Source organism: Myotis yumanensis, unplaced genomic scaffold (genome assembly GCF_028538775.1).
Source record: "Myotis yumanensis isolate MYYU_CA2020_CCGP unplaced genomic scaffold, mMyoYum1.0.hap1 SCAF_4, whole genome shotgun sequence".
Classification (NCBI taxonomy): Eukaryota; Metazoa; Chordata; class Mammalia; order Chiroptera; family Vespertilionidae; genus Myotis; species Myotis yumanensis.
Genome location: NW_027223755.1, coordinates 43,846,785 through 43,869,640, shown reverse-complemented (window position 1 = coordinate 43,869,640; position 22,856 = coordinate 43,846,785). Strand labels below are relative to the sequence as shown.

Below are 22,856 nucleotides of genomic sequence, written 5' to 3'. Positions count from 1 at the left end.
TAGACACTGTGACTATTTACTGCCCTTTGAATGATGACTAGGATTTGGATAAGAAGAGATATGTGAAGGGAGATAGAGAAACTGGCTGATGTTGGAACAGTTTAAGATGTATTTAAGGAATAGTAAGCTAACCTCTTTGACCAGATTAGAAAAATCAAACACAGGATCAATGCTTAGGTAGCAGACGGTAGAATTTAAAAGTGTAAGGAAACAATGAAGTTATCCTTTCTAGCAGTTCATGCTGAGTTCTCTGGACTCTTGGGGTACAGTGGAAGGGCATGGGTGGTGCTAGCAGTGAGAACGGAGAGAACACTACCAGAAAAGCACTTACCTCCCTCTATTTTAAATAAAGCAGCTCCATTCTTACCCTTTCCCAATTTCTTTTATTTTCTCCTTTTAATTAAATGGGATCTTCATTTAGCTAGTTACTCATGCCATAAATGAATCTTCTTTTTATTCTCTTTATTACTCTTCTCCGTTATCTCCAAGTGGTCATCAAAACGAGTTAATTACATTGCCTAAACATTTCCTATACATGTCTTCTCTCTAATCCCACTGCAAATGCCTTTGTTCAAGTCTTGGTCATGTTGCAACACCATTTCAACAACTATTTCTGCATCTGTCTGCCCTCTGCTCCCTCAGGGTTCAGGAACTCCTTTTCAGGGGTGCTTGGTAAAACTCTTGAATAAGCAACTGTTTTCTAAGAAATATTTGTTTTGCATATTTACAGCCTCAGAATCTAAAACAGTCCAAATACATTAAAGAAAATGTTTTAAAACTCCTTATTTGGTCTAACTACTTATTATACTAGACTACTGGTAGAGGCCCGGTGCATGAAATTTGTGCACGGGTAGGGTCCCTAGCCCTGGCTGCAATCAGGGCCGATCGGGGCCTTCCGGCTGCTGGCCAGGGCCTTCCTTCATTCCATGCCGCCCCCTTGTGGTCAGTGCACATCATAGCGAGCGATTGAACTCCTGGTCTCCTGGTCGAACTCCTGAGGGGACAATTTGCATACTAGGCTTTTATATAGAGAGATAAGGAACGTGGTGCCCAGAGAAGTAAAGAATATGCTATTGTTTAAAAATCAATAGAGGTTTAAACAGAAAAACTCATGTTTTCCACATTGTCATTCAGTATTTGTTAAACTATGCTGGATGAAACTTTCGTTCTGTCTTCGAAAGAGTCATTTTTGAGCATATTAAAAATAGTAAATTATATATGAGGGTCATTAATCTGTGTAAAAGGAACTGAAGAAAGGAAAGGACCAAAGGCAGAGACTGTGAAGAGGCTTTCTTGACAGTCTTGGTATGAGCTAAAAAGCCCTTGAATTAGGGTGGTGGCAAATGAAATGGAAAATAAGGAATTAAAGTGAAGAATAAAAAGGAGGAGATTATCTAGGTATATCGATTGAGAAAGAGAGGATAATTTAAAATAATTTGTAGTTAACTTGACCTATGAACTGAGACTTGTGATACCATAGTGGAAATCTGAAATTTGGAAGAACATAGAGAAAGTAGGATCAGCTCTATGAGTTGGTTAAATTAATGTGTAAATAAGGATAAAATAAGAATTGAGGCCTAGGATGCAAATTTGAGGAAAATGCTCACATTTAGGAGTGATAGGAAGGAAGGGGCTAGCAGTAAGACAGGAAAAATACAACACAAGAGGGAAATACTTACCACACCAGCTAGACTGACTGAAATAGCATGACTGTTGTGTTCGGTAACCCACTAAATTTACTGAATCTGTTCACTATTTCAGGATGCTTCCAACTTGAATTCTATATCCCAGGGCAACTAATGTATTTGGTGTTAATATACTATCTTGAGTTCTTAAGATATTCAAAAGCTGTTTATGATTTTTGAAGCAAGACTTGAGACTCAAACTATGTCCATGCCTGAATGATTTTTATAGCCACAATTTCATTTTAGAAATCAGTCATGTATTATATGGGGTGGGGGAGTAGATTCAAATTTAGGAGGAAAACTAAATGGACTTAAATGATCCATGGCTTCTTCCAGAAGTTTTTGAAACTTAGATTAATAGATAGGGAAATCTGAATATATTAGCCCTCTTTCTTCATTGCAATTTTGTGTTAGCAAGCATGTATTGAATTGCCTGTAAAATAAAGAGCAATGTGAAAATTCTCAAACCTCAAGGAAGTAAACATATATAAAGACTGAAAAAAGATATGTTCAGTTTGGTAGTCTAGTGGTTTGTACTTAATTTGTACTCAATTAATATTTGATGAAAGAATGTACATGCAGGAGGCATGCTGTTTCTAAACAAAGTGCCCATGGAAATATTGACTACTCTTATGTGATGCACTCAATATTCCTTCTTGCTTTCATTTAATAATTACCTTATCGTACTTGTCACCTTGTCCCTCTTCATCATTATCTTTCCTTTATCAGCCCCAAGATGGATATGAAAAGGGAAAATGTTTCAGAACTGAAGTCATATTATAACTTTTTTTACGGACAAAAGCTCAAACATATAAAGGAAATGGAAAATCTGTAGCTATCACAAAATGACTTCTGTATTGTTTACAAAAGTACAGTTTAATTTAATGTGTATTACAGATTATGGGGATATTTTCCATATGCAAATCTTATCAACACATAGCCACATACACCAGACTAATGCCCTTCCTTTTCGCTTTAACCTAGAATGTCTTTGTGAAAGAACATTGGGAGCGTGCTGTACATTAAATCTGTAGACCACTTCCATCACAGCCACCTACCTATATACCCTTCTTGTCTTTTCCAGACAAGGAATGTAGCCTTTGATCTTTTCTTTCCATTTTCCTTTGTCAATATTTCCTTCCATGGGGCCTACTTTTTGCTTTATGTCTAGAAATTTAATTTCATTCACTACAGAGACATACAGGTGGTAACAAAATGATAGAACTTGCCTGTTTTATCTCCACATCCACAGTCCCGATTGTTTATTTATTTCTTACGTATTTGTTTGAGGGGTTGCAGGGAGATTAGAGTGGAATCATTCTCTCCTAACTCCTATCTTAATTGGATAGAGCTCAAGCTTCTTCAAGTTCAGTTCAAATGGGATTGAGCTGGCACCCCTGCCAGTCCTTTGGATCTTGTTGGTGTCCTTGGGCACCTCTCACTTTCTGAACAGTCTCTCTGGGAGGCAATACGAATAAGGAGGAGCTCTCCGAGCTGACTCTCAGAGGTTCTCCTCCTGCTCCTCAGCTGCCTTTTACCGCTTAGTTTTCCATCAGCTTGTTCTCTTGCTGGGACTTTTCGGCTAATTCTACCTTTGAGAGAAACTAGGCTGTTGTGTTCTTGATGAATGTTTCAGCTTTGTTTCTTCAGTGCCAACGAGGCTTAATTAAGGTAGGTGTTAATTAGGGAAGTTTCTGCCTTTTACTAACTCTCTTCAGTTACTCTTAGCCAGCTCCTATATTTTCCTATGGCAAAGTGGGGCATATAGCTGGATCATCTACTGATTTCCTCTGTCTTGTCTGAGAGGCGCTCATTTCCAGAATAAAAATGATTGGTGTCCTTGCTCAGGGACTTACCTGCTCATATTAGTTTCCAGATTCTCTCTGAATCAACTTTCAGCCTCCTTTTCCAAGTTTAAATTCTGTTAAGCAGTAATAAGATTTAATAATTTTCCTTAAGTTAGGAGTCAAGTGATTTTCTAAGAAAGATATGGGATTTTTTTTTTTTTTGCTGTAAAACACACTGTACAAAAACAAGTGGAAACATCACAGCATTTATACTTTGACCAGTTGAAGAAATGCTGAAGATTTAACACAATAGTATCCTTCCTGTTAAGTCAATGGGTACAATATTCCATAAATCGTAGAAAGAATTTCTTAAAGATACACGTATTTTTAAACATTTCAGATGTTGTAATCAATTAATAGAAAGTTTCATGCCATAGTCTAATTACTTGGAAGCATTTTTCTCTCTAATACTACATAAAGTAATTCTGTGTTTTAAGTCAGGGGCATCTTACTGATAAATTATGGTTATGGTAGGTATGCAGTCTTCTCTGAATTTAGAAAATAGTAGTAAGTTCTATTTTTTGAAGTAGTGTGCTCTTCTGTTATACTTCCTGCAGTGTTAGTAGTATAGAGTTTAATATACCATTTTTCCTTCCTGTGCAATGTGGTAAATTATTTTGAATGATGATATACATACATTTTCATTATCAGGTTCAAATTTTATTTGTGTAAATTGTTTGGTAACAATAAGCTCTTCAGAAGGACATTCAGACCCTTATGATATCCCCCCCCCCCAAATGATAGTATAAAGGGGTAGAACCATAGACTCTATACAATTTAACTAATAAAAAAAACAGTAAGGGCTCAGTTTTTTGTTTTTTAAATATGTTTTGTTGATTTCTTTTACAGGGAGAGGGATAGAGAGATAGAAACATCGATGAGAGAGAAACATTGATCAACTGCCTCCTGCACATCTCCCACTGGGGACTGAGCCTGCAACCTGGTCATGTGCCCTGACTGGGAATCAAACTGGTGACCTCTTGGTCAACCACTGAGCCACACGTGCTGGACAGGGCTCAGTTTTTATTATCATAAAAAGCAAACCCAATAACAAATAGTCTTATTTTTCTAGTTTTTACATTTTTTGAGAAATAATTTTAGTATTATTTTTATTGTTTGAATTATTATCACTTCAGTAGAGTTGTCATTAGTTGAAGCCTCAGCTATTTTCCTCTTGAGCCTGATCAATCTTTTCTTATCCACTGTGGCTTTTTAATTTTCCAAAGATGGCGACAACAGTATATCCACCTGCTTTTCTGCAGTGTGGCCTTGCCACTCTCCCATCAAGAGACGGAGTCCAGTTTCCTTTCCCTGGACCCTGAGCCAACCTTAATGACTTGCTTATAATCAATAAAAGTGACACTACATGACTTCTGAGGCTTGGTCAGGAGAAGCCCTGCAGTTTCTGCCTTGGGTTTTTGGAATGCTTGCTGTCTGGCTGTTCCTTCTCAGGATGCTTCTTCCTCTTAACACCTAGTCACCATCCTGTGAGAGTTTCAGTCCCAGAGTCAACAGTCACTCATCTTTCTAGCTATCTGAGCCCAGGCAAGCCACATAGTAAAGAAGCCTGGAGCTGTTTGAGTCTTCACAACTGAGGTCAGATATCACGGAGTCTGAAGAAAGAGCCATTTCCTCTATTCAGTGGCCAAAGTTCTGGACTACAGAACCCATGACCATAATAGAAAGGTTGTTATTTTTTCTGCTACTAAGTTTGGGTGTTTTTTTATGTAACAACTATTAACCGGTACACAGATTCATACACATTAGAAGGAAATTAATTAGAAGGTGGCTGTAGGGGCGGGATTGAGTGAGATGGGCCAGACACGCCCTGGAGCCAACCCCCCACAGTCCCTCCCTGGCTGCTGCACCTGGGGCGGCCAGGGCTCAAAGGGCATCTGCAGAGTGAGGCGGGTCCCTCTGGCAGGTGGGGTCTCCCGGCCTGGCCTGTGGGGATCAGGCCAAAACCGGCTCTCGGACATCCCCCAAGAGGTCCCGGAGTGTGATAGGGCACTTTGCAAAGTTGCTGTCGTACAGGATGTGGAACGCAAATGCAAGTGTGCAGTAAACCAGATTTGGGGCCAAAAGTGCCCCAGCAACACATAACCCACAGCCAAAAGTGGAATCTCGAGGCCCCGTGAGGAATTGGGCTCCCTCCTCTTTGGTTCCTGGGCCAAGACAATTCATGAAACCTGGAAGGCATTCATGGGTACTGTTGGTGAGGGCTTAAAAGGTGATGACAATATTATTTGAGGCTGAAAATAAGGTGATCTTTATTATCTAGTGGCAGAAAGTTTAGCAAAGCTGTCACTCAGGGTAACATGGGAAATAGAAAATATACTTAATGAACTGATGGATCTGGCAAAGGAGATTTCAGGCCACAAGTGTAAGTGTTATTAGCTATTTCTTTTAGCCACATCTCAGGAGATGTGGATGGAGAGAGAGGAGCGAAAAAGAAAGTATTATTTCCAAGCAGTAACTGGAGGAAATGTAAAGGGCCCAGGACAGTTTTTCCAGCCTGCAAAGAGTTCTCAAAGTAGGACAGGACCTCAGAACAAAGATGAAGTCCAGAGTAGAGTTAGGAAAATGTGTCTCAAAGCAAAAATGAAATGAATGCCTAACTATACAACCTTTGTTAAGACCTTAGAAAGAGGTGATGTGGGCTCATAGACCTTCAGACATGCAAAAAACCTTCCAAATGACTCAAGGCATGCCCCCTAGTTCCTCTCTGTTAAGCATAAAGGCTTCTAAGAATCTTCAGGGATTGGCCCCACAGCAGCCTCACAGAGAGTCCAAGGCAGAGAGGGACTTATTTTAAAGATATCTGTGGGCATGGCTTTTGCCTGAATGAATGATTTATAAGTTGATACATGAGAAACTTTAAAGTTACAAAAAGAATTATATCAGCCTGTTACAAAATGGTCATGGGGCTATAAAATACAGTACAGGGAGTGTAGTCAATAATATTATAATATCTATGTATGGTGCCAGGTGACTACTTGAAATATTGGGGGATCACTTTGTAAATTATTTGGTTGTCCAACCACTATGCTGTATACCTGAAATGAATACAAGATAATATTGAATGTAAAAAAAAAAAAAAAAAAAAAAAAAAGAATTACATCAGCCTTAACTTAAAGGGACTGAAACAACACAAAACAAAGAGACCTTTGGATCCCTGAGCTTCTGTGGTTAGAAGAAAAGTTCTCAGTTATAAACATGAGCTTTTTTGTGGACAGGAAGCATTTGTCAGATGTAGAACCAAGAGGCTAGAGGGCAAAACCTGGAACATGGAGAAATACTTCCACTGAGTAAGACTGAGCTCTCATCAAGGTATTCGTTACATGTGTCCTGCTGGATATTAGAATTACAGACCATTACTAGACTTATCCAGGTGAGTACTTCGTAAGCTATATAAATGTCTAATCACCTGAAACTAATAAAATATTGTGTCAACTATAATTGAAAAATATTAAAAAAAATAATTATGGACCAGTGACATTTACATACCTCCTATCTGCCAATACCTCCACCTCACCTTTTTGAATGAGAGTAGTATCTATTGTGACTATCTGTGAAAACAGGGTATTTTATATGTGTGGAAGGCAGGTAACTTGTCTCTTTAGTTCACAGGCCTTCACCTTGAGATGAATTGTACTTGAGGTGCAGTACCCAAGAACATCATTTGCATTTTGACCTGATTTGGATAATTAGATCCTGGACTTTGAACTAATGCTATAATTTAGAAGAGCCTTTGGGGGTTGTGGAGAAGGGAGTGAGTATATTTAGTGTTGGGATGGATGTGGATTATTGTGAACATAGGGTGGATTGTGCTAAATTAAAATTTTTAATTGAACATTTTATTTTGAGATAATTATAGACTCAACTGCATTTGTAAGAAATACAGAGCAATCCCAATGACCTTCTACCATGGTGACACCTTGAAACACTGTGGTACAATAGCTAGATCTGATTATCCAGCAGAGTACATGCAACCAGTAGCTGCTCATTGGGAATACCGCTCTGTGTTCCAGGTGCTGTCCTCTAGCCTCTTGGTTACAAGACCAATCCGCTATTTTAAATCGTATTTCCCCAGTTTTACTTATACTCATTTGTGTGTGTGTGTATATATCTACTTTTGTGTGATTTTTTTCTTGTGTAAGTTCACTTATCCATCCCCGTAGTCAAGGTACAGAACATATGGATTTCTTCTGTTGCTCTTTTATAGCCATACCTACTCCCACTCTCTTCTTTTTTCCCCTTGCTATTGACTTTATTGGGGTGACATTGGTTAACAAAATTATAGAGGTTTCAGGTGCACAATTCTACAACATATCAACTGTACACTGTATTGTGTGTTCACCACCCCAAGTCAGGTCTTCATCCATCACCATTTATTGCCCTTATACCCTCCTCCAGCTCCCCCCACCCTCCCACCCCCGCAGTCACCACACTGTTGTTTGTGTCCATGAGTTTTTTCTCTTTTACTCAATCCCACTCCTCCCAGCCCCCCCCACATGTTCTGCTAATTGAACAAACATTAGCACTTGTTATAAGCTATTATGATATTATGAAATAATTTTTTATTTTTATCTCATGTAATGTTTCTATTATTATGAATTTAAAAGGCTTTTGTGAGGCACCTGGAAATTTTATAACAAGTTTTCTTACATGAAACTCAATTCCAAGTTTCAAATAATGATTTACAAATGAAATTTTAGAGTAAAATCTAGATTTAGGAATTTCTTATATGCAGTATGGGGAGAAGGAAAAAATAAGAGTACATTGGATCCACTGGGGGAGTCTTTGAGGAGGTGACTGGAATTGAATTAAAGATAGGTATTGTAAAGACAGGAGGGAAAAGGGACAGAGGATAATGTCAGCGAAAAAGAATATCATGACTAAGGAAGATAGAAGATGGGGGGTGGGTTGGAGGGGAGAGATAATTATACATTATTACCTTGAAGCAAATGTAAACTCAATTACTTTTTGCGTAGGTGCTGTTGAGACACAGATGCCTGATTCTTATATTTAGTTTATGTTTTTGTGGATTCTAGAACTATTTCTAGGAAGATCTACTTTTCTTACTTAATAGTTTATATGAGGTATAAGTATTACACATTTCTCTTTTGTTATGTTTCCTAATCTTAATACTTAAATCACAGGTTTGTTTTAAAGATAAAGTAAGATAATATATGTGAAAAAGCTATGTGAAAGTATTTATGGCCATTATTTAAAAAAAAGTAATAACTGCCTCATCCTAATGAGTTAGATTATGCATTACTTAACATAATTTTTATGTGTAGAATTTCTGCACAGCAGTATTAGGTATCTTCCTCAGTTTACTCTTACCTGTTTTCCTACCACCTCACTGAATATTCATACCAGCGGGTCCTCTTGCTGATAAACATTTTATTTTTATTTTATATATATTTTTTATTGATTTTTTTACAGAGAGGAAGGGAGAGAGATAGAGAGTTAGAAACATCGATGAGATAGAAACATCAATCAGCTGCCTCCTGCACACCTCCCACTGGGGATGTGCCCACAACGCAGGTACATGCCCTTGACCGGAATCGAACCTGGGACCTTTCAGTCCACAGGCCGACGCTCTATCCACTGAGCCAAACCGGTTCTGGCGCTGATAAACATTTTAGCTTTCCTGTTTTACAGTGTATGCTTGTAACATTTATATACTAGTGTGCTGGTTTTGGTTTTCCTTCCTGTTATATAGGTTCCTTGTTTGGCCTTTGTTTCCTGTGCTGTCCTCTGGCACATATTCAACTATTTGGAAAACAACTCCTTAAAGCAAGAATCTTCTGTACTTTGCAATATTTTCTAAGGTTTAAACAGAATTTTAAAGGGTTGTCAAGTCCAGGATAGCAAAGCTATATAACCAAAAAGTTTGTTCTTTGTACTAACAAGACATAGAAAATATTTCATGAGTGCCTTATGACTAGCCTAAAGCTGTTTAGCACATTTTAACTATGTATAAATATTCACCTTAATGTGAAAATTTAGTATATCCTCAAACTCTTCCAAAACAAGATATGTTGCAAGATCTATTAGAAATTCAGCTAACTAATAATTGTATCGAATACAACAACACTCTTAGTAAACATCTGCATAAAACATTAAAATCTTATGCCAAATATTTGAATATATAACTGATCTAAAACCACGTAGCTATTAATGAATAGCTCAATAATTGGCTGGTTTAGTGTCTTTTCTGCAGATTCATGATGTGTGTAGAAACATTCTTAAAGTTTATTAAATAACACATATCAGTGTTACTCTAACTATAATTTATCTGATTCAAACCAGTTTTTGAGTATAGAGAGTGCTATAATATAGTTATATTAAAAATTCAAGCCCTAGCCAGGGGTTCAGTGGTTACAGCATTGGCCCTCAGACTGAAGGGTTGCAGGTTTGGTTCAAGTCAAGGGCATGTACATTGAGCTGGAAAAGCTAGAAATTTCTCAATTATATGGATGGCTATTTGCTAAGTAATATGAACAAAAATGCCATGTTCTATTTAAAAGCCAAGTAATAGTTTTTATACCTATAACCAGTAACCTAATATATTCTGAAACTAGTTGGGCAATGATGGGAAGCCACATTTTAGATGACAAATGCATCAAAATGTCTACTTTTTAAAATGAAGGGAAAACACATGTGGGTAGCACCCATTTATGTTTCTAATGCAGTTAGCTGTAATAGTTTCTTTGTTATTTATATTTTATAATATCTACGTCAAAAGAATAATCTATCTGGTCATATGTGTTTACTATCAAATTTCAATAATCATAAATTTTTCCTTCACGTTTGATTGTCATTTATATATCTTATATATATGAGAAATACATGTTAGGAACGGAATTAAACTGTATAATACAAGACATAAAATTGAGTGTATATTCATTAGGCTTAATAGAAACTGTTTTCAGAAACATGATTGCTTTTGTGAGTTTACGGGGATAATATTGCACTAATTAACTTTTTAAAATGATTAAAATGGAAAAATTCTCATCTTCTGTGCTATAAATTTTCTAAAATGTAATTTCATCAAAATAAAGAAAATAATTTTTAAACTATTGTATTGATTTTATTTTTAGTATTTTTATAAGTTTGTAAAGGAAAATATAATAACAGCTCATAGACCTCAACCCCAAACAAAGAGGAATAGTTTTGTCACGTGAAGATAGCTTTTCTTAGACAAAGCAACAAGAGCTTTAACCTAATGCTTAATAAACTCAGCTTATATTCCAAGGGAAAAGCTATTTACTTTGAGACTTTGATCGCACTTTTATGTAGAAAATAAGGAACAAAACAAACTGTAAAACAACATAGAAACAGCGGCATGTATACATGAAACAGACTGACAGCTGTCGGGGGTGGGGGTGGCGGGGGGGACAGCTGAAAGAAAGTGAAGGGATTAGCCAAAGAACATTTTTAGGCATAAGCCATGGACACAGACAATAGTGTAGTGATGACCAGATGGAAGAGAAGGTGGGGGCTGGGTGGAGATGGGCAAAGGAGGTGGGGGAATGGGGACATATGTAATAGTGTCAACAATAAAATAAATAAAGTATATTAACAATACAAAAAAAGAAGGCCTTTGAAAAACTGGGTGGAAGCAAAAGGCCTTAGCTGAGATAGAACTTGACTAGTACCCATAAGGATGTTTCTGTATTTTTAATCTAGTAAACTTTAAATTTCGGAATTTAAATTTTTTTGTTGAAGTTATAGCTAGAATAAAGTTTAAATTATTCAAGGTATTTGTTTTTGAAGCAATTATATGACCTCATGTTTTTTGTTGCATTTTCCTGTCTATATCCTTGTTCAAAAGGAAGCGGTCAAGTGTGAAATATTGAGGAGACGGCACAGAGATTCTATTATGAGAACAAGACTCGGGTGGGGGCAGGCTGGGAGAGGTCAATGGGGGAGAAAGGGGACATATGTAATATTTTCAACAATAAAGATTTTTTTTAAATAAAGACTACTCTTCTTAGCTTTTCCTACAAAATATAAAATATACTTTACCTCCCATACTTATATACTTTAAAAAAATCATTGTATTATGCTCAATTTTAGACAAGAAGCCTTAAATGATAGATTCTCCTAGCAAAAACTTTTTCCTCTGTCTTCTATAGGGAAAAGTTATCTTATTTTTTTCTCTCTACTGTTTTTTTTTAAAGTTGAAATTTAACACTTTAACTTAGTAGAGTTACTCCTGTTTTTACTGGATCTTTTCTCTAGGCTCTGAAGGTGCCTATTAATATGGTACAGCCTCCACAAAATTGTCAGGTATAAATTTTAAAGTAACAGATTTTTAGAGTTAAAAGTGATTTTTTGGATCCTCCAGTCAAGCACATTCATTTTACATTTAACCTGGATGTCAGCTCAAACCTTCTATTCAACCCACGGCCTCTAGTATTGCTACATATCCTCAGAGTTATGTGCTCATAGTCACTTCCAGCTTCAAATTTCTGACCCGTAAGGACTCTTGATCTCACCTGTAGTGTACCTCATCCACTAATCCTTTTCTCTCTATTTCTCATAGACCTCGGCAATAAATGCTATAATTGACTTGCAATCAGTTGGTACCTATTAGGTACCAGACCATTAATATACCTACTAGAATCCGAGCACTAGATTGCATATTTGACCTATAATATCTGTGCTTTTACTTAACTTTCCCTTGGCTTACTTGGTGCTCTAGATAGAAAAACAGAATATTTTGTATTTGGTCTATACTTTTTCCTTCACTGTTAAGCGGTCTAAAGACCTTCATTATGAACACCATTATATTGAAGGTTACCTTTAATCTTTTAGGCCTTAAAAACTAGCGTACTTGGATAATGGTGGAGCCAGAGGTTGAGCACTATAAAATCAGCATTTGGTGTTAGCATATGATCTCATTGATGTCCTTGCCTTTGATCCAGAAACCTACATGTGGGATGTTTTAGGAAGTAACTCCCAGTTAAAATGTTTTGCCTCATAAATACCTTAACATTGGGCAGATATATACTAGGCCTGGGACTATACTAGGATATCAATACTATTATTATTATCTGTAATGAGATATCAGTATCTTCCATTCAAAAACCATCTATGAGGGTTACATAATAATTCTAATAGAGAGCAGAAACAAACAATTAAACATGGGGATGTGAACATATAAGATTGGAGACTGTACATACTGATACTTGTTTCTCAACCAAAAAGATTTATAGTCTAAAATTGGAACAAAATAGAAAACCAGTATGTGTTTTGATTTTGCATTGCATCAAAATCAATGGCTGAGTTGTCCACTTATTTATCTTATTTATCAGCAGCCCTGGCTCAGTAGGTACTCAGTTCAAATTCAGTTCATGAGCTTGAGTTGAATTTGTAGCTAGCATGGCTAGTTGTTTTTTACTGTTCACTGAGCAATGCCAAGAGTGTGACCTAATGCAGCTTCTCCACTGATTAGGATATATCACTGATTCTGTTTCTTCCACCAACTAAGACAACCTCTTTTTCCCCCCTTGAAACAGGTAAATCCTCTCTAAGGTTGTACAGTTGGGTGGATTTCTCTGAAAAAAATGAACAATAGTAAACCATTTGTATGGTTCTGCTTTAATATTTTTCATCATGGAGACTATAATTAAATAGAAACACAAGGGTTTTATTCTACAGAAAAGCTTCTATACACAACCTTGTACCATCCCTTTTCCCACAGTTTAAATTTTCGAAGTGGAAACCAAGAGATAGTAATTTTAATTTGTTTTACCAAACCCTTTTGCAGGGCCTTTTGAAATAGTAAGCTTTCTTAATACACTAAATATTATTTATAGAACATTAAACCCCGTAATTGGGGGGACTAGAGAGCAGATAAACTGAAAACTGAATTGTTAAAAGTCACTGCCAAATTAAGATCAGAAATTAAGATAAACCATCTCTTAAATTTAAAAGTTGTATTTACTGGCAACTTCTTATGAATACATCTGTGGTGCAGAAGAGGCCTGTTTGTAATGCATTCTTGTTGTGAATTTAATGACCATATGTTTTAATTAATTTGAAAACTGTTGCTGGCAGTTGGTCAGGACAGGAACGGGTACACTGTTCACCAGGTAGTATCAAGGGGCTGTTTGACAGCTTCCTCTCCTCACTGTGAAATCTTTATCTGATTACTTGATGTGTATACGTGTGGGCCGAGGGGCCAGGTGCTGTTTTTACTGTCAGCTACTTGAATCTATATAGTAAAAACTATAGGTTTTATAACAAGAAAAAAAATTTTAAATTTAAATTCTTCACTTTTTGAAGTATTACATGTGTCTCTTTTTTCCCCTATTGACCTCTCTACGGCCACTCCCACCCCCCAGCACATGCCCTCACCCCCCTATTTGTCTGTGTCCATTGGTTATGCTTATATGCATATCATACACACACACACACACACACACACACACACACACACACACATCTTCCCTCTGAGGTTTGATGGTCTGTTCTATGCTTCTATGTCTCTGGATCTATTTTTGTTCACTTTTTGTTGTTCATTATATTCCACAAATGAGTGAGATCATGTGATATTCCTACAGCAGATAAGGATAGGAACAGCTAAGATTAAAATTAAAAACATAATGAAGTAACTCATCTTTAAATCATATTCATGGAGATTATACATTTTAATGTAATGTGATCTCTCCTTTTTCCTTTATCAGTCCTTTTCTTATACCTCAACATACTGAACTGCTATTATGCTAATTGTTCTCTTTTACCCTCATAATTCATTTTATCAGAATGATTGATTGATTCCCCATTCTCTCTCAAACTTTAGCCTTACTTCTCCAGTAGGTTCATTGAACATTTGCAGTTGGATATCATTCTGCCACTTCAAATTCAATGTTCTAAAAATAACTTAAATCACTCTATCCCAAGTCAAATCTAAACAAACAAAAAGCCTTCTGAGAAAAGAACTAAAAACTCATTTTCCCCTTCTAGTTTTAATAATTCTATTTATGATACCATTTTTGTCCTATTCTTCCATGATTTGAAACTTTAATGTTTGACTCTTTTCTCTCCCTGCCAGTATCCTCCAAAGTATATTTTACATCTTGCTACCTTCCTCGCTACCAGACTTTAGCAAATAATTCCTCTACTCAAAATATTTAATAATTTCTTAGTGTTTTCGGGAAGAAATCCAGATATTTTCCCAGCACTCAGTTTCATGATTATCTGATTTTTTTCTCTGTATTCCTTTTTTCTACTTCCAACTACATTAGCCATGTTTTCCTGCATATTATGCTGTGTATATGCATTAAAACTTTTGCCTATTTTCCTGTTGAGATGTTTGTTTTTTTCTCACTAAATTATAGGCTTATTAATCAATCAATTAATAAATTCATATATTTGTTTATTTATTTATTTATCTACTGTTAATTCTCACCTGAGGATTTTTTCCATTGAGTTTTTTTAGAGAGAGTGGAAGGGAGTGGGGGGAGACAGAGAGAGAAACACTGATGTGAGAGAGGCATTCTAGATTTTCGGATAAATGGCAGTATCTATATAAATGAATCTTAGCCTGGAAAAGGACCAGACAGAAAACCATCATTCTTTTTTATTCTAGTTTCATTATAACAAATATATTATTGGCAGGTAGAAAAGAGCCTTCTAACTTTGCCTATTATAAGAAATGTGTGTTTAACTTTGAAAGGAAGTATACTTTCTAATACTACATTGTAGAAGAGCAATATAAGGTGATTAATAGTGTATTAAGATACATTTAAGTTAAAATACAGTAAACTAAAATACTTTTTAATATTTCATATAACCATTTAAGCTCTTGAATTTTAGTATATATACTTCAAAAATTTAAAAAAATGTTAAAAGAGAGACTGTGACTAAGGGAATATCATCATTAAGGATAACTCATTATTATTTTCCCGACCTACAAAATAACAAGCGGTGTGTCTGAATAGCTACCAAATAACAGAAGTCTAGAAAAAAAGTAATGAAGAGATCTCTTGCAAGCAGATGCTTGCTAGAAAAGAATGGTCATAGACACAGATTTTTCTCCTTTTTAATTTCTCATTTTTGCTATCAGTCTATTTTTTACAATTTACCTTTACTTGTGTAAGTTATTTTTGTAAATTTGTAATTTACTTTTTGTAATCTTTCTCATTCTTAAATACTCTTTTTCTACTTATCTATTTTTTTCTTTTTTTACATTCCCCCTACTCATCTTTCTTTACCTTTTATTGCTTTCTGTTCCTTTAGTACATTTTATCTTTGGCCCTTTTCGTTGTCCTCATTAAATTGCATACATTTTAAAAAATCTAGAAACAATGTGAAGTCAGTCATACATACAGCAAATCTTTATAAGTAAAATGTATTTTCTAATGAACATAATAGATCAATGTGGCTTTATAACCAATTTAATTCTTTCTGAGCACTGACATTATTTGGGATTTGTGGGTGGCAAGAGAGAACAATGAAAACAGAGCGCTTCATAGAATAACCCAGTGTGGAATTCTCGTGGCTCTGTAATGCAAGCACCCTCTCATTTGGGGGGGAAATAGTACTAATGTGGTATCTTTGACCTGTTATTTAGTCTAGACATGTGTAATTGTTGATAAAGGAAAATTTAACTCAAATGAGTAATTAGAGACTTATGACACGCTCTTATTATATTTTTGAAAAGTTTGTAAGTATGCTCTCTGTCTATCTACCTGGGGTTAAATCCCGTTTGCACCATTTACAAACTATTTCATCTTGGTGAAGTTATTTAATTTCTCTAAATCTTTGTATCTCTCTGTTAGCTGTGGCTAATAATAATATGTACCTAATAGAGATGTTAGTAGGATTAAATGATACTTCATATAACATTTATAGCACAATCTGGTATATAGTATGGATTTAATAGCATTAGCTGTTATTTCTGCTATTACTATTGTAACTAATACTTCTATGATTTTTATTAAGTTCTTGGATTGCACTTAAAAGTTAATTTCAACAAGAAGCAAAAGAAGTGGAAAAGGGATGTAAAAATTTATGTGGAGTTACTACTGAGTTCTTTTTGCTTGACAAGTTATGTGGAAATTGTCATTTTTTTATGTGGGAAAATATCAGTGAGTTTCATTGGGCTTTAAGACAAATGACTTTGCCTTCCTTCTAATTTTGTCCTTATGCTTTTTTATTCTATCTGCAAGCCACTACATAGTATATTTTAAGTTTATTCTTCGCAATTCTTATTTTATCTGTAACTAGTCACTGATGGCCACTGTCAGGATGTGATTTTAGAGCCACCTAAAAATAAATAGAATAGCGTTTTTGCTACACAAGATTATTTTTCTCTCAAAGAAATAATATTTTATTTCCTCTATAAATAATGTACAACTTTGAAGTAATCTTTAAATGTTAAGAAATTTTTCACTTGAAGGCATATGAACATATAACCAATTTGATAAATATGTGTTAAAAGAAAAGATTTATTATAGAAAATAGTCTTATGACCAATGAGTTAATGAAAATATACAACCTTAAGCGATCCACGAAGGGAGCTCAGGTTAGTTTAGCATGAGGGTGTGACACTGGGAAACTGAACACCATACTGATTAACGTAGCTCCACTAGGAGAGTGATGTTTTCCTTTCTTGGCAGAGACAAGTGTTTCTCCTGCACAAATGCCATGCGTCATAGGTAGACAAAAGATGAGGGACCCTCCAGACTTACAGCAAAGACAGAAACCAGTAATGCATTGTGAAGTGGACTCATACAAATGGAAAAGTTGGAGGTGAGGAGTTCCTAAGCTCAGTGTGCATCCAGACATCTAGTCTAGGTTGGAACCCGCAGCGCATGGCTCAAGAAGGAATCAACAAGGCCTCTGTGCCTTAAAGACTTCCTTTTTTCAAGTCTAGTATGTAGAGTTCTGGGTTTGGTAGCTAAACCGCAATTTTGAGACAGGTGGTGAATAATTCTGTGCACACACCACTCGCAGAGTTCTTTTGGTTCTCTCCGTTAGTTCTGAAAGGAATTTTTTAAAACCTCCTTTAGGTGTTTAGAAACACTTGAATCCAGGTGGGCCCAACTACTTATATTTAATGCAATTTAATTTTGAACTCTGGTTAGTATCCTGCATTAATGACCCATAACACATTAGGTTTGTCATCAAATGCCAAACTGAAGGGTACTAAGCAGAATTTTAGGGTGCCTTTATAAAGTACATCCCTCTAGTCCAGTGATGGCAAACCTTTTGAGCTCAGCGTGTCAGCATTTTGAAAAGCCATAACTTAACTCTGGTGCCGTGTCACATATAGAAATTTTTTGATATTTGCAACCATTGGAAAACAAAGACTTATATTTTTTATATTTATTTTATATATTTAAATGCCATTTAACAAAGAAAAATCAACAAAAAAAATGAGTTCGCGTGTCACCTCTGACACGCGTGTCATAGGTTCGCCATCACTGCTCTAGTCAATAAAATGATTGCATTTGGGAAACTGAGAAAAGTTATATAGTTTCAGCTTCCTTCAACTGGTTTTTAAGAAAACAGGGGAATCGACATCATTACAAAAACAAACAGAGAAACGAGGAAAACTTCCTTCATTGGAGTCCAAAAGGGCAAGCAAGCTTATTAATTTTTTAGTCAGATTATAGCTGGTATGTTAATTTTAGGTCAAATTTATCATAAACATATAATTGTGATGCATCTATTTTTGTTTATATGCAGAGGTTATATAAGCCTTGTTTAATCAATGTGAAGAGCATATTTATATATCTTTTTATAGTAACATGTGAATTCATATTGTAAGGGAATTGAATGGTTTTTTGGTCTTTTTATTTGTATTATGTTGTTTTATATTTGTTTTGAAGTTAAGACTATGAATAGGAACATATTTCCTGATTATGGCTTTTTGTGTGAAAGCACAGTCCACTCCATGATGATTTACTTTCTAGTTCTAAATTAGTTAGGATTAGTGGTCAGAGACTGAAATTAAGAGACCCCTCCCAACAAGAGAGAAGTTTATTTTTTACTGGGCTGACACAGTAACCCACAATTATCAGAGAGTCTTTTCTGGTTGCTGTGTCGGCTGCAACACACAGTTTCCATCTACTGGTCCCGTTTCACTCACATCCCAGCCAGCTAGGGAGGAAAGGGAAAGGAGAGGGCACCCACCTTCCTTTCAGCGGAAGTTGTGCATATCACTAAGCTCAGACCTTGTTGGCCATAGCTTAGTTATATGCCATATCTAGTACAAGGGAGGTCAGGAAGTGTAGTCTTGAGCTGCATGAACATGTGTTCAATTGAAAATGCCTATAATTTTGTAAGAGAAGAAGAGATTAGAGGAGACAGCCAGAAATCACTGTTAGAAATATATTGAAGCAAAAAACAAGAACTGCCTTTTTAATGGAAAATGTCTTTGTAATGATTGCTCAGAAAAATATTGTAGCCCTGACTGGTTTGGCTCAGTGGATAGAGCGTCGGCCTGCGGACGCAAGGGCCCCAGGTTCGATTCCGGTCAAGGGCATGTACTTTGGTTGCGGGCACATCCCCAGTAGGGGGTGTGCAGGAGGCAGCTGATTGATGTTTCTCTCTCATCGATGTTTCTAACTCTCTATTCCTCTCCCTTCCTCTCTGTAAAAAATCAATAAAATATATTTAAAAATATTGTAGAAAACTATGTCTAACTTTTTATTTATTATTATTTTAATATGTCTTTATTGATTTCACAGAGAGAAAGGGAGAGAGAGAAAGATAGAAACATCAGTGATGAGAGAATAATTTATTGGCTGCCTCCTGCATGCCTCCTGCTAGGGATTGGGCCTGAAACCCAGGCATGTGCCCTGACGGGGAATTGAACCATGACCTCCTGGTTCATGGATCGACAATCAACCATTGAACCACACTGGCTGTGCTCCTGTGCTTTATTAATCATTTTTTTCCTTTACTCGTACAGTAATATTAATTTGAGTTATGTTATTCAGTAATCAGGAAACATATAATTAAACTGTCTAGAGAGGCCTAGTATTCATTTCATTTATCTAGGGTTAACGATATAATTACATAATAAAGCTTTACTAGCTTTTAAAAAATTAAAATAGGCTTTAGATAATATTTGGTAAATTCTTCAGTTCTGTCTGGTAGGAAGGAGATATAGAAATGTGAAATGTCAGGACCATGTAACTTGGCACTGGGGAGTCTGTAATGCTAATATGAACTAAACTTATCTTTGCAAATCAGCTATGTAACCTGAAACTGGGCATAGTTAATCTCTCAGGAGAGATTCTAAAAGAATATCTCAGTTTCCTTTTCTTTTACATATGGAGAATTGAGCTCTATCATCTCGTGTCTGATATTAAGGTATGTGGTATATGTACTGAGTTGACAAGAATGCAAAGATGTAGAATTCTTGCACAAATTCCCTTTTCACCTACACCTTTTCTCCCATCACTTTTATAGAATGCTGTCCCAGAGTTCAGCAACTACACTTTGCTGAAAAATCTACTTTGTCTTCTATTACACCTACTTTCTTTTGGTTGATAGCTACATAGTATACCCTTTTTCTGTCCTTTTACTTTAAGATTATCTACATCCTTATATTTAAGGCTTGTTTCCTGCTATTGCCATATAGTTAGATTTTTAAAAAATCTAGTCTGACAATCTTGTTTTGTGTTGAAATATTTTTTAATGAGTTTTTAGAAAGAGAGAGAAAGGGAGGAGAGAGAGAGAGACATCGTTATGAGAGCAACTTCCATTGGCTGCCTCCTGCATGCCCCCTACTAAAGATTGAGCCCGCAACTTGGGCATGTGCTTTGACTTGAATCTAACTTCATTTTGAGGGATGATGCCCAAGCAACTGAGCCACACCAGCCAGGACAATATCTCTTTTTGTTTTTAATCAGAGCATTTATTCTCTTTACATTCAATATAATTTATAATAATAAAAGTGTAATATGCTAATTAGACCAGACAGCCAAACGACCTTCTGAATGTCCTTCTGGATGACCTTCTGGATGAAGCCACAGCTGCGAGGGCCAAGTCAAGCTGCCATGGCTGCGAGGGCCAAGCCCCTTGCACAAATTTCGTGCATCAAGCCTCTAGTTATTGATCTATTTGAGTTTAAATCTATCATTTTACTATTTTCTACTTATTCTGTCCATTTTGTTATTTGTTTCTTTTTTCTTGGTTTATTTTGGATTGATCATTTTTTTTCTTATGACATCCCTCTCCCTACTTCCCACAATTAATTTGTTAAATTTAAGACTTTATTATTCTTTTAATGGTTACCCAAGAAGCAACATCTTTGATTTATTTAAGTATAATATAAAGTAGCATTATTACCACTTCCTGAGCTATGAAAGATTCTTCCACTTAGTGCATTTAACTTTGTTTTTATAGAAAATATTCCTACTGAGTCTCTGAGCTCTCTCCTAGAAGCATTTTCTTTTTACTTGAAGAATATACTTTAGTAAGTGTATCATACTTTGTGTAGTCCTGCTGCTGTTAACCTCTTAGGTTTTGTTTGTTTGAAAAATGTCTTTATTACACCTTTTTTGAAGGATGTTTTTTGCTGGATATAGAATTCTAGGTTTACAGGTTTCTCTTAGTGTGTTAAAGTTGCCATGTATTTTGACTTCCATTCACTTGAGATTTCAGCTATTAGTCAGTATACTTACATCCTTTTTTGTTTTATTTCTGGGCCTGCTTTTAAGATATTTTTGTCAATTATAATTGAAAAAGATTTTTAAACAGAAAACTAAGACAAATGTATTTTTGCCTTTGGTTTTTGTCAGTTTTTACTGTTATGTGACCAGGTATTATTTCTTTGTATTTACCCTGGCTGGAGTTTGTAGTGCTTTTTAAATCTGGTGCTTAATGTCTTTAATCAGTTTTGGAAAATTTTAAGCCATTATATCTTAAAATATTGCTTCTCCCTTTTTAAATAAGTCTTTTCATTCTGGGGTTTCAAATACCTGTGTACTAGATATTTTGCCATAGCTTATGCTTCTTTCTGTATTTTCCAACTTTTCTTTTTTTCATATTATCATTTGGATATTTTCTTCTGACCTATCTTCTAGTTTATTAATTTTTTAAATCTGTACAGAATTTGCTCTTAAATCCATCCACTAAAATTTTAATTTTGGCAATTGTATGTTTTAGTTCTAGAATTTCCATTTAGATGTTATTATTCCACCTTCTGCAGATGTTGTTAATACTGCTTCTTAATTTAGTAGCCATAATAAGCATAATGTTTTTTAAGCCCATATCTGACATCCCTACTATCTGAATCCACATTGGGTCTGATTTTTATTTTCTTTTGTTTCTCTTGGCATTCAGGTGTTTTGTATTATTGTGTTTTCTTATAGCTGAATATTTTTTATTGTGCCCCAGAAGTTGTATATAAAAATAACAGAGACAATTTGAGGATCTTAGTGGTATTCCAAAGAGGATTATCTTTGCCTCTGGCAAATGACAAGTCTAGAGGCTCTAGCAATTCCAGAGCATTGTAAACCAGCCAAGGGAGTGAGATGATTTAACGTAGCCTTTATCTCCTATTTGTGATGGTCTGTTTCTGGATTCATATTCACTCCAAGGTATAACCCTTTGAGGTCCCAACCCATATCAAGCTTTATATTCTCCTTGGTAGGCTCTGAATCCTTACTTTTATGCCATAACACCATCAGTTTATTAAAACCTCTGTTTCCCTTCTTAGCCTCTCAGTCATTCCTTTGACACTGGCAAAGCCTTGAGCTCAGTATTGCCCTCAAATGCCAGGCTCACCTTGTCTGAGATGTCTTCCTTTCCTATTAATGACTCCAGAGTTTTTCACTACCTCAGTAGCCTCTGGTGCCTTAATTTTTAAAATAAAATTCTATCTAGCCCGGGCCATTGTGGTTTAGTTGGTTGGACATCGTCCCATCTACCAAAGAGTTGCCAGTTCGAGTCCTAGTCAGGGCACAAGCCTGGATTGCAGGCTCAATACCTGGTAGGGGATGTGCAGGAGACAGACAATCTCTCTCTTTCTCTCTCTCTCTCTCTTTTTCTCTCTCATCTTCCTTCCTCTTTTTCTAAAAAACATCAATAAAAAATCTTTTAAACAGAAGCACCCTCATAATGAAAAAGAATTCTGTCTCAGTTTAAGACATATGTAAAATAGGATTGATCTAATGCACCTTGTTTGTTGTTCTGGAAGTAGAACTCTCAATAGAGTATATTTTAATCACCATAATTAATATGATAATGGTAACTAGTATGTACTGAACACTTATGTGCTAGGTATAGTTTTCATGTCTGTTTTCTCATTCCTTATGCCTTGGGACATAGGTTTGGTCTACCA

General features: G+C 35.8%; 1 protein-coding gene across 10 annotated transcripts in view; it reads left to right on the top strand.

Annotated features, from left to right (window-relative positions):
• The window catches only part of SSBP2 (single stranded DNA binding protein 2), a 214,780-nt gene that overhangs the window by 89,097 nt on the left and 102,827 nt on the right, over positions 1 to 22,856 (top strand). Inside the window, exon 1 of one of the 10 annotated variants that reach the window (XM_070412284.1) lies at positions 6,900 to 6,923. The exons of the other annotated variants lie outside the window; for them this stretch is intronic. The gene's annotated coding sequence lies outside the window, so the exon portion shown is untranslated. Of the gene's footprint in view, positions 1 to 6,899; positions 6,924 to 22,856 lie in introns of those variants that run through there. 10 annotated transcript variants of the gene reach the window in all.